The sequence below is a fragment of the Neopelma chrysocephalum genome, unplaced genomic scaffold (assembly GCF_003984885.1).
Source record: "Neopelma chrysocephalum unplaced genomic scaffold, ASM398488v2 Primary Assembly neopelma1_26, whole genome shotgun sequence".
NCBI lineage: Eukaryota > Metazoa > Chordata > Aves > Passeriformes > Pipridae > Neopelma > Neopelma chrysocephalum.
Window position 1 is genome coordinate 29685173 of NW_020897695.1, and position 17369 is coordinate 29702541.

The following is a 17369-nucleotide window of genomic DNA, read 5'->3' on the forward strand; positions in this document are numbered from 1 at the left end:
TGCAGGTGACTTTCTTTATTTTTATTCACTGTGCTTAGAACTCCCTAGGTGAAAATTAGAATGTACTGTTGTGACTCTTGTACACATTTTTAATTTCAAATCAAGAGAGAACAGTCTTCTAAGATGATCAGAAACCTACTATTTTCTTAAGTCCTGGGGGTGGAAGAGCTGACACCAACTCTGGTGGAGTCCTGTTAAATCAATTTTCAAGTATGCTCTGCTCTCCCAGTCCCACCTCTCCCTTGAGTGAAGTTTGCAACCATATTGCTACTAAAAACAAATACGTATGGAGGAAGGTATTACATGGTAAGAAACTATAGCACAGGAACAGTCCTAATGTTAGACCAAAGCTCTCTGTAGTTGGGGATATGTACAATGACTTCACTGAGTTGCCAGTCTGGCACTATTAGTTTGAATCTATTTGTGCTTTTCAGATCCTGTTCAAAGACAAAGGCTTCATAGCTGCTACCACTCTTCACTGACTGTGCTGTATTCTTAACTTTACTTTAGCCTTGCTCTTTTCAGTCATTTGACTCCAATGTTATTCTTTCCCTCTAGACAAAACTAGTCGGATCTTTTGTGAGTATCCCAATTCAATTGCATCTTCCAAAGGGCTATCTTCCTGAAGGATAGGTGTGCAAGAAGAGAACATCATAATCATAGGAACAGAATTATGACAGAAGAAGAATGAAATGTAAAGTACTTCAAACAGCTAAGCTGCAATACTAAAATAATCAAGTGTTAGTTCTCTCCTGATTCTGAATATGCTAGTTTTTTCTTTTCAGCAAATTCTGCTATTCACTATGAAGCTTTCTGTGTATATATGTATGTGTATATATATGTATATATGTATTTGGGGGGGGTGTCTGTATCTATACAAGGAGGGGGGGATGTATAGAGAGATATATGCCACAATTTGCTTTTTTGTTGATAGCTGAAGAAATAAATGGAGGGAAGTTAATATACAAAGAGAGAGTTTTTAATGGTTGTATAAGGCAACAATAAAGGAGCTTGTATTGTCTTTCTATTTCAAAAAAAATTCCATGACTGTGCATCTAGTAAACTCTTGAAAGTTGAAAAACCAAAGTGGTGGAATGCATTGACAATGAATGCAACCCTCTTTCAATTGGTGATAGATTTTCTGTAGATAGTATCAGTAGGCACAGCAGAAATGAGATGCGGTGTATTCCTTCTCTGGAAGAAAGCTGCGGCTTCTGACTTCTGTGACTGGAATTTTCCACTCTCTTTTTCTTTCTCTGTTAGTTTGGTTGTGCTATCAACTTCATGATAGCTTTTGTTTAGGACTGGTTTCCCCCCCTCCCCCATTCATTTTCCCTCCGTCTCCCCGAGACCCCAGTATTTCCTTTCATGGTTTGGCTGAAAGTAAATGCAACTTTCTGACTGCCATGTATAACCAAAACAAAACCTCATACAAATGTTAAACAAAAACCCCAGAAGACTCAGTCATGCCTTGTGGGGTTGCCAAATTAGTAACAGTGTGCTAGTTTTCCTGCATGTGGCAACCACAGGGACAGCAGTCTGGTACCAAAACATCCAGGAAGGTTTAAATTAGCTGAAATGCTGGTTGAGTTATGGCAAGGCAGTACTCAGCGCACATGAATTAGCTGTACCTTTTCTTGTAGGTTTGCTGAGCTCTTTGCTGACATAGCTATGGTTGGCTCACAGATGAGTGAAGTATAGCTTGGGGAATGTACGAGTCTGCACTACACAGCAACCACCATATGGCTGCAATTTAGACATAACTTTGAGTACTGTCAGTAAGCTTGCACTGAAAGGACCTTGCTGTTTTCCCATCTCCAAGGGGAGGCAAGGTCACAAAAGTGGGAGCATCTTGGCCTGTGACCAGGGAGGATATATACTGCAGTCCTTTACAAGCAAGCATGTTCATAGAGCCCATTTACAACCTCCCTAAGTCCAGATTCAAGGCCTCATCTACTGTCCACTAAAGACTTCCACTTATGGAATGGGCAGCTCCAACAGCCAGAGAAGCCAGAATCTGCAAGCAAATAGATCTTTTCCATGGATAATACCTTTGGTTTCAATATTTACATCCTAAGTCACTATTTGACCATTTACAGACTCTGATCCAGATGGTTCTACCTGGCTTGAAGGACTCTTTCACAAGAGGTAGCCTTTCCCTTCTCTGTGATTAACTGTCAAAAACCATATCAGGCTTTTCTTCCGTGTTACCTAGTCATCTGTCTAAAATCCTACGTAGACTAAACCAATTATAAACAATGTACTGAAGACAAGATTGTCAGTAAATAAAACTGTGTTTTATAAGAATAGGGATAAAAGAGTTAAAAAAAGTAAACCAGAGTCCATTGCAAGCCTTTACATTTTGAAAACATTGATGAAATTAGTTTTTCACTGTTTTTCCAGCACTACTTTCAAGCTTCCTTCCCACGCTGTTGTGCAAGTTACTTGCAGAGTACTCAGGGACACGAATCTTCACCAAGCCTGACTTGTAGTACATCTAACAAATGCTCATGCTGTGAAAGAAGAGGCATTCTGCTGCCCTGGATTGAGCAGGCTGTCAGACATCCCCAGAGAAACTGCCATGAAAAGAGACTTCAAAACTTTGTTTAAAGTGAGGGCTGTTAATCAAGGCCTTGATGCTCTCATTAGAGAGGGGAGGAACCATTTAAAGTCGGGAAGCTGCAGTATATGAAAGTCATGAAATTGAAATGAACGCATCTTTTGCCAGCTGGTTTCACACCCCCAGTTGGCAATCCACAAAGGTTTAGAGGGGGAATTAAATCCATTTTTCAACAGAAATAACTATTTTTGTGATTATCATATAGATTCTATGAGCTACACTTTGGTCCTATCAAGACAGGCAGGCAGCTGCATGAGAGGTGGAAAGAGAGAAAATGATTAAGATGAAATCACCATCAACAGCTACTGCGGGCAGGGAAGGCAGCGTTGGATCCCAGCCACAATACTTTTGCAACCTGGTTCGAATGGGCCTAATGGGATGCCATAACGTAACCTGCACTGAACAAGGTATGTGGAAAGCTGTCTGACATGGGGCTCTATTTCAATGAAAAAATACAGATTTCTTCCAGGCTTTAATTGTTTTTATTTTACTTGTTTTGCTCTTTGGGCTAAGATTGCCTTCAATAAAATGAGATTAAAAAAGTAGAGTGAAATAACACTCCAAACCAGATTCAAGTGAGAAGAGCTTGGAGAAGAAAGGGGCTTTCTCAGTGTCATTATTTAAACCAGGTGAAAGACCTGAAATAAATGGTGACTGAAGTTTCTCATCACTTTATGAGGTACAATTCTGCTCTTATTTGTTGGTTTTATTGTGGTTGTTGGCTTTTCATTTTCCCCCCCAAAAATCATAGACCTTCTAAGTCCGTTAAGTATTTTTAGGGTGGAAGTGATTTTGGCCAGGAGAATTCTGCCTTTACTTCTGAACTCAGCTCCCACGTTTATCAGCTCTGGGCACAGTCTTACCCTCCAAGTACAACTGAGTTTCCAGCTGAAGAACAAATCTGTTTTGTGTGTCAGAGGTCAGGGCCAAGTCCTCAACTGTGAAGTGCAGGAGTATAAACCCTGGACTTTTGTTGTCTGGTGTATCTTCCTAGCCAACATTTGTGGCGCCTGCTGTTTCTGATAGCAATTTTCCCAACCTCTTTTGGATTACTGGAAATTCACCCCCATGCAAAGAGCACGGATATCTCTCGTAGCCTGAATTTATGTTGCATTGGGATTATTTAAGAAGTGCCTGTGAACCTTACAGGGACTAGGTCATGGGATGAGCTTCTATTTACTGCAAAGGACCAGAAAGTGTCATAGTCAAATATCAGTGGCAGGAAAGCAAAGAACAGCCAACTGTAGCATGTCACCTAACTCACCACTGGTCTTGAGCGCTCAGAGTGGCTTTGGCTGCACACACAGGTGGAAAATCAGTGTTTTTCCTTGTTAAAACGGCAAAAAGGGAGGCTGAGAACAAAAGAATAAAAGAAGTGCCTTATTTCCCCTCTTACGAAATGCACAAATTTAGTCAGCAAAAGGTGGGGAGGACTATTCATAAACTCCAGGCATTAGTTTAGTGGTTATTAAATATTAGGGAGAAAAAACCTCATAAATAGCACATCAGTTCTTGAAAGCTTAGTAGCAAGATGCTCCTGCAACCACCCCTGTGTGCTTTTCTCGGAAGATCCCACCTGTGAATATTTGTTTTGTTGTGAAATAGAAATAAAAATGGACAAGTTATGGCTTTAGAGTTGGGATTTAGAGACTTCTTTTTAATTCTTGTTAGATTCTAGAGGAGTCCTAGTTAGCCTAGTTAGACTAGTTGAACTCTAGTAGATGCCATTAATTTATCCAGCAAAAATGAAGAGAAATATCCACAGTCTCTTGCTGGTTTGCCAGTTATTGAATACTATACAAAAACTACAGATCAGTAGTACACAACCTCTTCAGAACCCATGTGTCATTCTGACAACATTCCAGGACCAAGGGGGGCAGACATAATCTGCATACACATTAACATAAATTTACATAGGAATTGAATCAGAGATGAATGTGTGCAGTTGTTATTATTGTGTATTTACAATAAACTTCACTGTGTTGACAGCCCTCCACAAAACAGAGAGGAAGACAAAACATTCTTTGAGAGTCAAAGAGTAAATGAAGCACCATTTTCCTGATAATGGTTACTCATGGCTTCCCAAAAATTTGATGTGGCCACAGGAACTGATGAATGCAGCTTTGAGGCTCTCAGGTGGCAACCGCACTTGCATGAATGGCAAAATAAATCTGATCTTCCACAGATAGGAATCTGTGGTTGGAGAGACTGATTTTTTTCAGGGACAGAGATAAGGATTCTGGAACTTCTGCATCCTCCTCCAAAATTGTATCTCAACACCTACTCTTTTACTGATCTACAGGAGTTCCACCTCCCTGAGAGCTGTGCTGCAGGAGGAAAGTTTTCACTTTATCTTGTGTTTCTGTCTACTTGCTGATTAACTGTTTACCCACTGGAGCTGGCACTTATGAGTCAGAGGTGAGATCTGAGCCTGTGCTGGAGGAGGGGCTGCAACACTGCTGCAGATTCAAGGGCAAGACAGGGAAAAATTGCAATCTCCTGGTATGGAAAAGTCAGTGGTTCACAGTAGGGTTACAAGCATGACTCTTTTATTCCAAAAGAAAGGATCATCTCTGAAAAGACTTTTAAATAGATGTGCTTTTGATGTGGAGCAGAAGGAAAAAAATATTCTAAGGTTGATTTTTTTCCCCAAAAAATTAATCTGCAATGGGCACTGACATTTAATAAAATGGCCTGTAGCATCCCTAGCCATAGAATATCCTGGGAAAACCTCCAAACTGCCAACACAATTGCTGGATAAGGCAACCTAACGGACCCAGAGGGCACTGCCAGAAGAAATATCCCCTTTAACTTTCAGCCATGGTGATGCTGTGCATTCATTAGCAAAGAGGTGGAAGTGTTCTTGGAACATGACGTGCTTGGAAAAATTGTTGAGTATACTTGTTTAGATCGTGGCATTAACTGTTATTTAGACCATTACATTTAATGCCTTTTCTCTTTAGAAAGTGCAGAATAATAAGGAAAAGGATATATGTGTCCAGCACAGGTCTCTGTACTATGTTTTTTTGGGGTTATGTTGTTCAGGATAGGGAGGAAAATTAATGAAACCTTAAAACTATATACCTGTCAGTTCAGATAAATCTGATTTAGACCCAGGGTTGAATGTGGCAGCTCAGGAAATATTTTTTTTAGAACTACGTGGATCCCTGCAATGGTTTGAGGGCCAGATGTAGTAGAAGTGTAAAACAGAGTAAGCCCTTGCAACCTCATGGGTAATGTACCACTGTGGGAGCCTGATGTTGTTCAAAACATCTTTTGGTAGTTCTGATCTCTGTTAGGACCTTTGGAATGAGAGAAAAGTGTCTGCAGTTGGGGCTCACAATCCCAAGCAGTTTGCCATGGCAGATTAACTAATCACCCTGCATCAGCTACTGCTTATATATTAGCTCTTAACCTGTGGTGAGTATGAAGTAATGCAATTTATCCTAATCTTTTTTTGACTCCAAGTTATCTCTGTGAGCCTAGTCTGAAGAGGAGAGAGGAACAATAGCCTTTTTAGATATTTCTCCAGTGAGCCCAACTTCAGGCTGTATCTGCACCTAGAGGAATGGGAGATCAATATGGTAGCACATGTCTCTTTGTTAAGTTTTTCTGGGCTGTTGAATTCAAAAGCTCAGCTTTTATACTGTATTAATCACTTTCTTATTGGTACTCTAAAAGACAAAAATGAAACAATCCTTTTGCAAATCTTGGGACAATTATTTGCCATCCTAAAACATGTTCATGCTTTATGTGTGAACAATAAATCAAAAATAATATTTTCCTCTAGAATCAGAGTAACTCAACTCAGGAGTTTTGCTTACAAATCATCTCATACATTATTCAGGCAGTTCCAACTCTAGTCACTTGCTGAAGAGAACCTGGGTCATATATTGATATACCCTAAATTCGGCCAGTGACAGAGTGGATTATAAAAGGACTTTTAGTGCAGAGCCCCAGGATCTATCCCCTGCTGCAATAAATACTTAATTTTTTTATGGAGTGTGAGATAAATACAAAAGACTGAGAAAGCTTTGGTTTGAAATACGCTATATTTTGGTTTGAAATAACCACTAGTCTAGTGGTTAGACACATTTCCTAGGAGAGATAGGTTGAGTCCTCTGGTTTACCTCAGACAGAAGAGGGAGCTGAAACTAATTTCCAGCCTCCCAAGAGACAGACCCAGCTGCAAACAGACAAAAAGGTGGTCATGTTCCCTCCAGGTGCTTTCTGTGAGGCACCCACTGAAGAGACAAGTTCTGGGAACATGAACATCAGGCAGAGGAATGCTTAGTTTGTGGAAGTGCAGATACAAGCATCAAGCTTAAAGCCAGTGTATCACGTCTCCAGCAACTGAAATGTGAGGTAATTCCATCATGTTACACTGAGCATCTGTAAACTTAGTTGATCAAGAGGGAGGAGTCTGGAAGATCTAAATTATAATTCAAGTTCCTAACATGGCAGCCTGTTACTTTAGCCTATTTAGCTTAGGATCATGTGCTTTTGTGTTTACTATAATCTTTCAGCTCTTTCCCCAGTTTGCTATTTTGAGCTAACCTCAGTACCCACAGAGGGCTCCATGACCCATCCACCGGCTGCTGAGTTTGCTATGAGACTAACTGCAACTCTGAGCCTGGTTTTCCCTTCCATCTGGCAGCAAAAACGAAGTGCTGCTGACTGAATGACCAGTGATTCTCTTGGAAGCAGAGCTATACAAGCAGCAACAGCCAACTCTGTCACCATTTGTGAGGATTTGTAGCTTGGGCCCTGAGACATCTGGCTGAGATATTTACGCAGTCCTGTATTGCTCTCACTGAGGCTCTGTGTTCACATCTGGAGTCTAGACTGAGTGACTCTATGGGCTGGTCTTCGAGCCTCCGAACAGCTAATGTCCCCCTTGTTCTCTGGCTTTGTTTTTTTATTGCTTTATTGGTTTGTTTATTTAATTGTTGTAGGTGCTTCTACCTCACCTCCTTAGACATTCCTGTCAATGCTACTTGAGAGCTTCAGGGAGGAGTGGCAGTGACTGAAAAAGGCCAGGTAAAAGCAGACAGGATGGGCAGGGGAAAAAGGCTGTGTTGTGGCAAGGCTTCAAACACATGGTTATAGGGGATGCCTTGTGCTTGATCGCACTGTTTCTTCTGAGTTCTACAGCTGTGACTGTGGGAAATGACACTATCTAGCTGCACAGTTTGCATTCAACACATGTGATGAGAAGCAGGGATTTCTGTAAACTCTTAGAGGTGGCCCTGTGGTTGAGCCAGGCAGGGAGCTGAGCTGCCCGCTACCCTGGGTTAGATCCATCGGAGAGCTGCAGGTACCATCTGGGTCATCACAGAGCAGTTCTATCTCAAGTTGTTTGAAGTTGGTCCTCATTCATTTTCTCGTTTTGAGGGTGAGGTGCAAGGGGTCAAAGCTAAAACAGGACACAGTGGTTAGTATTCGGTAGGTTGAATGTAGTGATCTGAGGTATCTGAGACATTGGCACAGGGATGGTAGTTGCACCACAGGTCTTGTGGGAGAGACTTAGGAATTTAAAAGAGACATACAGATTTAGGAAATTAATCCCTTCAGTTAGTCATATGTTCTGTCTGTGCTTAGTTACGTATCATTTTGAACATGGGATGCTAGCACCATGCTGGTGCTGTACTTTGACAACAGGTGAATTCCTGCTTGATCTGACACTGTCCCTGGCAGTATTGGCAGCTGCTGTTGTTGCCTGTCCTGGGAGAAAATCTTCTGAAATATTGCTGGCCTTATTCTCAGCTTCACTTAATCTATTTCCCTTGGGCCTTTAGTCTGTTAGTTCCACTCGCTCCTCTGCCTGTCCCATATTCCACTTGTAACAGTTTTCCTTTGTTTTAGATTTCCTGGTTGCCTAAGAGCCCTGTCTGCCACTACTGAAGAAATACTGCTATGGTGTCAAGGGCTAAGTAATGCTGACAACAGTGGGGTTATGACCTGGAAATGTAGTGGAGAAACTCAATGGGATAATAGTGAAAATATTTGTAATGCTTGAAAAGATGGGTACTACGGATGTACCTATTTTTGTATGTTATATAGATAAGCTAAAATATGCATTAAGAGAATACCACAAACTCTAGAAATTCAGCCACTGAAGTACAGTTCAAGTCACCCTTTAAAGACGGGTAAAAAGAAATTTCATTTATTCTCTGTGCACTCAAAGCACCCAGCAACAGCATGATGGCAGTCCTAAGTAAAGGGCCTTAATCAGAGTATATAAAAAGACTGGAACGATGTTTGAACAACATGTCCAGCTCCCAAGCATTGTCTCTTTCCTGCTATCAATGACACCCATTGTGCAATAACAACATTTGCGCAGAGATATGTCCCCTTTTGTGCATGGAGAATATATTGAAGCAGCCATAGCGTTGCACTAGCCTTAGCTAGAAAAGTCCCCAGGGGCCTGTCTGCCACTTGCTGACTGATGCAGACTCCTGCTGCTGATAATAGGGTACATGTGCTGGTGTTGAGCTGAACTAGGCAATCTGGGGCACAGTCAGATGTGCTCAACAAGGATCAAGTTCAAACCTGTTTAAGACGTTAGTTCCCATCAGTGGTGATTTAAGCTAAGTAGCTTTGCTGTGTATTGGAAACATGGAATGCTCACACAGTCAGCTACTTCATCTTGGCTGTCACAATGGTAATTTCAATACAGCCAGGGGAGTCAGAAAGACAACGAACAGCTGAGATCTGTAACATCCTAAATCATGCAGACACAAGGTGCTAAAGGTGTATTTCCATTAGGTGTTTGCCTGCTTGTATGTAGCAGAATTATGCTACATACTTCACTTTCTGAGTAGTTGAAATCAAAAGGTGCAGAGTTTTTTTAAGATGTAGATGACTGTTCTACGCTGAAAATGGCTATTGTTGGTTGAATGTTGCCTACTGCAAAATATCAGTGTAGGTGAGGCTAGAAAATGTGGATTTTTGCCATTGAGACTAACATATCATCATTGGAGAGCAAACATAAATGCCCCCTGCTCTACTAAATGCTCTCACCGGAGAGGAAATTAAAAAATGGTCACTGCAATGTTCAAGAAACATAAATACACTATTAATTAGGCAAATGAACATTGGAAATGACATTTGTGTTAATGTCATATAAATTTATCATCAGCTATGATCCTTCTAGGGATATGTCACGTGCTAAGGAGGATATACCATTGTGTGAATAGTTCACACCATCCAGTATCACAGAGATTGGCTATACTGTTTTATGGGCTTAGAAGCCTTGTATCAGAACAGTCATATTGTGAAGGTGAACATAGCTCATCTGTTTCCCCAAATTATTCAGTTCCTTCATCAGAAGAGTGTCCATTGCACAGTAGGAAATGCAACTAAAGATATTTCTACTGATTGTCACCTTCTGAAAGTGTTAATGCCATATTCATTCTGGTGGAGAAACTGAGTTTCAGAGCAGTAGTTCAGTTGTAGTTATTCAGCTTTTTCCTGAGAGAAGCCCAGTGAGGGCACCTTCAGGTGGATCCACAAAAATCTTTAAGCCCTAGGTAGACCCTTGAACTATAAGTAAAACCCAGTGTTGAGATTCCAGCTGGTTGTGTCAACAGGAGTATAGATATTAAAAAAAAAAGGAAAAAAAAAGAGAGTGAGGAAGAGAAAAAACAAAAAAAAACGGCACAGTAGTTAAGTACCTTTCTTGGTACTATGGATGAATTTGGACAAACTATGATTGAAACAAAGATGACTTCTTCCTGGAATAAATTCTTCTGTCTACTAAACAATCACTGTATTATTGTTTATTTTATAATGAAATGGCAGTTGAATAAATACAAGGAAAATGGTTTCAAACTTGTTACCCTGGCAAGGATCCCACTGACCGCAATAGTCTTTTACCTTTGCATGGATTAAGAGAACAGCAGGATCTGAACAGCTAGCCACTTAGTTGTGTTGTTGGTATTTCTAAACCTATAACAAGGCACTGCTGAATGCAAGTGTCTTGTAGTCTGAATACAGAGATCTTATAGAATCACTCAAGGCCTCTTGAAGGCAATGCATACAACATAAGAATGGAAGCTGTAATCTATAATACCACAAATCCTTTATGAGGATTATCTCTCTTATCTGACATCACAGAATTACATGTAATATAGACACATAAATGGCTTAGTTACAGAAAGATCCCTTAGAAAAGGTAGCAGAGAGGAAATTTTGTTTGTTTCTAAGCTGGAGAGAAGAGGGAAAACTGCAAATGACAAGCATATCAGAGAGAAAGTTCTCTTTGGGTTCACTGCAGGTCTTACTCACTTGGAAGAATTAGCTGAGGAAACTGAGTCCCCACTATTTTGCTCCACATGTAGTCATCTACAGTCATGCAAAGGGTGGCCTATGCCTCCATTTCTCTTTTGCTAAGTTCAGCCAGTCTGCATGAGACAATCAATGATTAAACCCTGTAGCTTCACATCGGCCAAACAAAAGCCTTAGATTTCAATAACTCCAGCTCAGTATAGGATTGCTTTACTAATGAGGCTCAGTTGCATAACCAAAGATACCTAAACTCATTGCAGAGCCAGCCTAGATTAATTTTTAGTACTTCCCTCGTACTGCCTTCACTTATTTTTCTTTATAGGATCCCTCTGGTTTCTCTAAAGACAAAACTTATTAAAAATGATGCAGTTTCCCTGCTATCTATGACTTTCTCTGTAACTCCTACCTACCTTGTTTCTTTTTCTATCCAGGTTTATGAGATTCTAATCTAGCATTGTACACTTACTCTAATTACCTCATTCTCCTCTTCTTCACACCTGCCTATGACCATATTTTTCTTCTTAAAATCTTACATTGGATTTTTTTTAATTAACAATAAAAAAGATTTGGATTTTTCCTTCTTAGAAATACTTATCAGCATCCCTTCCTTCTCTGCTTACCAGCCAATTACCAAGTCTTTCCTTCCTTTCATGTCTAATTGCATCTCTAACAGTATTTATTGTCTATAAGCCAGTGTTCGAGGGGCTGTCTTAGACCCTCTCCAATCCAGCCTCTATATTTCTCATTCATCTCAAACCATTCTCGCCAAGCTCTCTAACAATGGTATGACAAAAGAAAAGAAGGGAAAGGACATGTTGGCATTCCTTGTTATTGTAAATACCAATCTTGTATTCTCCTGTTTTAGGAACTGATTAAAATCCCACTAAAATTAATGGAGTCTTTCCATTGATGTAATGATCCCTAGACAAGGACCAGCAAAATCTTACATTACGTGAGTCAGAGTTCAAGAAGGAATTTCAGTATTTTCATTCATAGATGGCTCATTTCCTGTAGCTTTCACACTGTCCTTTCCACTCGACTGACCTCTGTCTGATCATATACAATCTCTTTTATATTCCCTCTTACAGGATAAGTAGTTGGATGTGCACAGAAGAATGTTCCATTTTCTGAAAGAATTTCTTGGATTCCCTGAAGAGATTAGTTCAAAATTTTAATTAGGGGCATTGGCAGAGTTCCCAAATGCTGGTATTTTAGGCTGCGGTTTTAATTTTCATCACCCATTTTGGTTCCTATACAATGCATAGGATTTCTGATGAGTAGTTTACTTGAAATGATGCGTGTTTGTCCCTCTAGTTTTTCTTCATCCCATTAATACAGATGAGTCATGATTGGCAGCAATGTCTTGTTTTTTCCTTCCAAAGACTGTGGAGGTTGCCCAATATTCTGAGGACAATTGTCCAAAAGATGTCAAAGTTTGAAGTGACCAGTAAAAGTTCCACTAAAACTCTGGAAGGCATACAGGATGCAAGTGTCATTAATTAAGCTCTGAAAACCTACAGTGCTGTGGGAACCTGGCATAAAACACACAAGCTGAACTTTGTTTGCAACTTCCTTCTATTTAGGAATTCATTAAAGGGCTGAAGCATTTGCAGAGATTTCAGGACCCAGTGCTAGCATGGCTAATTGCTGGCTCAGTCTTTTGTATACATGCAGCACATAAAAGGACTGTGATCAAAGAATGCAGGTGCTGCTGAGGGAAATGAGAATGCAAGTATGGTGATTGCTTGCCGGATAAAATATATAACATTTCATTTAGCTGTGCTTTGCTTTGCTCCATGATAGGATTTTGTAGGAATTGCTGAATGATTTTGACTGAAGTGATTTAGCAAATGCATTGTTTAAGCAAAACTAAAAGTTTATACTTCTTCTTTCATATTCCTCCTGTTTTTTCCTCTTCTAGCACCTGAGGGAAACATACCCACTACTGCAGATCTTATATGAAGGCTTTAGTAAATTTAGGTTGATTTCATCTTCTTCAGTATGTTAGAGGTGGCTATCACACTTAATTTTTGCTGGATCCGTGATCTTGTGGTGGGGGAGAGTGAAGTTATACAGTACAGCTTAGCTTATGTATCTTCACAATGAGAGTGAAAAAAGTCACAAATAACTTTATGGCTATATTTACCATATCTAGATTTTGTTCAGTTCCTACTCTGTTCTCATCTTGCCAATCTTTTCATATATTGCTCTCATCAAATAGCACAAAGAAGTCTATTGTGAAGCTTTCTCCTTTTTTAACAACAATCCTATTTGATCACCTCCAAAAATATGAACCAAGTGGAGCTGTGGACCCTGTCTTGGAGAGCATACATGAGTAATTAAATAATATGTCCTTCTGTCACCATTTTTGCAGGGAGGGGGATTAAAATCTGTGTTCGCAGGCTGAGAGCAGGTGTCTGTGATGAGATCCCATGCTGTGACATGGATGCAGCACATTCTTACATGAAAAACCTTGGCTGATGAAATGACCACAGGAAGACAACATGGAACCCTCCCAGCACAATCACAGAAGCTTAATTAAGATCTGTAGTTAATTTTAAAGTGAGTGTGTGTCTGTTTCAGAAGAGCATTAAGAAAACTGAAAACATGGCACTTTTTTAAATTATATTCTGGTCTTCCTGGCATTCCTTAAGCAAACTGTCTTGCTTCTTTCGTGGTCAAATGATACAGTGACTCGGAAGTGAACACACACATGCTTAAGTAGATGGGATTTAGTCACTTGTCCAGTGTGGGTTTAGAGGTTTTTTTCTTAGTTGTGGACATTTTTTTCTTTGGCAGAAGAGAGCACTGAACCCACAGTATCTGCAGTTATTCTGGACAGTTGTTTTAGTTGCAATTGTATGACTGAAAGCATACAAAGACTACAAATTCCCTATAATCTTGTTAGAACTTTCATTAGAGAAGGTAAAAAAAATAATTGGCAAGACTCAGAGAAAGGATTAATGTTTGTGTTAGAGTGATTAAAACAAACAAAAAAAAGACAGTAGTACTGATGGCAACAGTACTTTGCCTTGTCTTACTATGCTTTTCCACTACAGAACTTAAAATGCTTTCCTGATTTCTGTGTAGCAACTTGAGAAATTCTTTACATGTGTATGACTGTCTCTTTTGCAATAGTGGTAAAGCAGAGGTTTGAAAGTGAAACCACTTGCTCTGACAATGCAGCAAGTCAATGGTGAAACTGGAAAGTCAAGACTAAAGTATCCAGGTCCATCTTAATGCAGAATATGGGGTGAAAAACTGTAAAGTAGCCATATATGGATTGATGGAATGACAAAGAAAAGCTTAAAGCTTCATAGATACCTTTGCTTCTCTCAATAGAATAATTTGTTCTTTCTTTCTGGTCTTTTTTTTTTGTGGTTCTGGCTTTTTTTCTTTAACCTCAATACAGGCAAGGTCCTTCTCAAACATGAAAGAAGACTCTGTCTGAGAAATTCATTAGCCAAATTAGACATAAAATAATGAGGGGATGAGAAGGAGGCAGCAAGGGATCGGGGTGGGAGGGAAAATGTGGACAAGGATAGCTAGAGACAGTTCTTTGCTAGGGTAGCTGATTGAAACAATGGTACAGTACCTTGACTAATGTAGAGCTAATTAAAACTGTATAGGACAAAGCACTTCTAAATATACTACAGGGATCAATCTTTCTATGGTAAATCCATCCCCAGTGAAATTTCATTGACTTCAATGGGTTTTCTTCTGGGATGAATTTGGCCTGATAACCTAATAAGTCTTTTCTGTCTTCAATTTCTAAGGACCTTTTGTCAGAAGCATGGCAAGGAACTTCAGTTTGAATTTCAAAAGTGCTGAACACCCAAAACTCCTACGAAGGTCTCCGGGAATTACAGGTACTTAATACTACTGCAAATTAAAGCTGAATGAACTGTTTCATGTTTGCTGTGAGTTTGCTTTCTGTACCATGCCAAAGGACCCTAAAACAACCTCTTAAATCTTTTGAGGAAGAAACTTTCTCTGCATAGGTACAATACCTAACACAATGCAATACCGAACTTAGCAAAGGCCCCTAGGCACTAAAGTAATAAAATAATTACTAAACCCAAAATAAATTATAAATTCACAGTATCTGTATTTGCAGGGCAATGGAGAATATGTATTTGGGCCGGTTATGTATAGATGAGCATACTTTTGTTACCCAGTTTCCAACTGATTGTCTGTGGTCTGATTTGTCGGATAAATCATGTCCAATGTGTTTATAGTTTCTGTGAACTTAGAAAATATGTCTGTTTATTACTCTCAAAGCCACATTGAAAAACAGTAAAAAATAATTGAATGCATCTTGCAGTGGAAGTTGCAGCAGGCATCTCTGAGGTGTCCAGGACTATCATGTAAAAACCACATAAGACTTTTTTTGAAAAGTTCAGGTGAAACAGAGAACATGTTGTTTGGAACATTTTTCCTTTTATGGCACTACTATTGTAAAGTCTCCTCTGCTTTGGCTTCCACTCCATTGAAGATGCACCCCATACAGATAATGGAAGTGTTTTAATAGCACACTTTTTTCTCATTTTACTTTTTAGCTTTATCTGAGAAAAAAAACAAGCAAACAAGTTTCCAACAACAGAAAACCCCACCATTTAGTGAATTGTGCTCTGGTTTTATTCTGAAGGCTGGCTCCAAAAAAAGGATTACTAGTTTATCTCTGTTACTTTGAAAAACAGATCTGTTCGATTACCCAAATGTTTGGTTTTAAAAAGGGCAGCTCATGGGGATCTTAAAGAAACCCACAGTGCAACAGGGAAGGAATATAGTAGACTGTTTTTGGAAAAAAAATACAATGAGGGGAAAACATAACATACAATACATTTGGTGTGAACTTTTCCCAGAAAATTGCTTGAGCCTTACAGTTCACTTACAACCAAAGTACAGCAACACTGGGCAGCCTGCCAGTGCTTGTTATTGTAGTACTGTGTGAGCCAGTTCCCTGGTGAAGAATGAGAAGGAGAGAGAGACTTTTCTTTGCCTTTCATAAGTGTCCCATACTTTCCTCTCTGCTCTCTCTGAACAACCTCCTGTTCTTTACATCAAGGTGCTTTGGTGCATGCTACACTGTGCAGATGTCATGCTACTAGTTTCGCATGTGGTACTTTCACAGTTCAAGAGGACTGACACAGGGCTATATCGCCTCACTGCACTGGAGGTTTCAGATGACAGCTCTGCCTGACAGTCTAACAGTAAGGCACCCTGTGATATGTGTAGTGAGGATGAGTAACACCTTGTCCTCACAACAGAAGTATCTGGGAAGGGAAGCATTCCTAGGAGTGGGTGCCAGGCTAAGTTGCATGTCTACACTGAATTTTGCAGTCAGATGTGAGCCAGGATAGCTTAGGCTTAATACCATGCTACAGATGCCAGTGAGGCATCTCTGAGTTGTTCAGAGCACTGGCAGACCTCCTTCATGTCAGCCTACAAAACAGTGCACAGACATAGATCAGTTAAAGGCTCACAATCTGGTCCTGAATGTATAGCAAAACTGAGGTATGGAGGAAGGAGGACTCCCACATTCTTGTGCCTATATTCTACCTGGAAATTCATCCAAGAACATTTCAAAATCAGCAAACATGGCATAGGGTTGTTTTTACTCTACCCCTCCACATCCACACACCTCCTCTTCATGCTGATATGTTGCCTTGAACCCTGAAACTACAGTACTCTCTGGGAAGCACTTACACAGCCTCTATCAGAAGCATGCTGGGCTCCCAAATGTGATAAGAAGCTGATAAAAATTATCTGGGCGTTAAAACACCCTTAGTGGAAGAATGTTAACTAAAGAGATGCCATCTGTCCCTTAAAGAGAGCATGTCCTTGTTCTGCCGTGGCCTGACCACTGTGAGCTGTTGCTTTTGTGGTGCAGTCCATGTGTGGACAGGCTGTTGTTCTCAGGACCTGGGGCAACTGTTTATGCAATGTGGACTTTATGAGAAACAGTTACAGTCTCAGGGATTTTTTTTTTTTTTAGGAGCTAAAGATTGATGATGAAAACAACATTTTTTGGCAGAAAAGTACTGGAGTGGATCAGCTCAGCTGAATGCTCGTATTGGCCCGTACAGCACATTTCTTTGGGGTAGCCAAAGAGGGAAGGAATCCTGAAGAGCTATAAGCAGTACAAATTACCAAGAGAAATTTCATGTCAGTAACAAGCACTGCAAATATTTTCCAAGGGACACTGGCAGCTGGCACATTACACTGACTTTACAGTTTTTTGATGCATTTTCTTTACCTCCTCACATAAAGGAACATAGCTTGGATAGCCTGACACCACAGATTCAATGAGCTACAGTTCACTGAACTACTATGCAGACACATACGAAAGAGGTTAAAGACAAGGATCAGAGGGTGACTTGCTCTGCAAATGACTGAGAAGACTTTGAGATTTGTGAGACTAAAGAGAGAGTGCAGTCTACCTTGAGCAAAATCCATT